This window comes from Elephantulus edwardii, unplaced genomic scaffold (genome assembly GCF_000299155.1).
Source record: "Elephantulus edwardii isolate Elephantulus edwardi_28Jun2011 unplaced genomic scaffold, EleEdw1.0 scaffold00416, whole genome shotgun sequence".
NCBI classification, from domain to species: domain Eukaryota; kingdom Metazoa; phylum Chordata; class Mammalia; order Macroscelidea; family Macroscelididae; genus Elephantulus; species Elephantulus edwardii.
In genome coordinates, this window is record NW_006400166.1 from 686,313 (window position 1) to 686,917 (window position 605).

Below are 605 nucleotides of genomic sequence, written 5' to 3' on the forward strand. Positions count from 1 at the left end.
TCATGCTTGGGAGGGTGGAGGGACAGCGCAGGAGAGGAAGGCCCTCTATGAGGTGGATTGATTCAGTGACTGGGATAATCGGAATGGGAGTGTCAAGAGACAGTGTGAATGGCACAGGACAGAGCAGAGTTTAGGGCTGTTGTACATAGGGTCGCTATGAGTTGCAAGCGACTCGATGGCACATAACAACAACAAAAACATCTCTGGATTGGCAGCACAATTCCTTACCACTAAGTCACTGACTAAAATCATTCAAGAAGCTAACATCAAGACCGGGGAAAAAAGACACAGCAGCAATGATTTTGTAAATCATTGCCTAACTTGGGAGGGACTGGAGAGCATTGTACTGAGTGAACTAACTCAGTCCCACAAGGACAAAAACCATTATTGTATAATGAGTATAAGGATTCAAATGAGGTGGGGGAAGGTGGAAGCAGAGGGATGAAGATGTGGGGGACAGGGGAATTAATCAAAGAGTTGTATAATTTGAGGGGTGGGAGGTGAGGGAAATTGGAAGAATCTGTTCTGGCAATGAATGAATCAAAATTTTGTAAATAAACTAAAACGACTGGAACAGCACATCAACAGAGAACTACCAGAAGTCC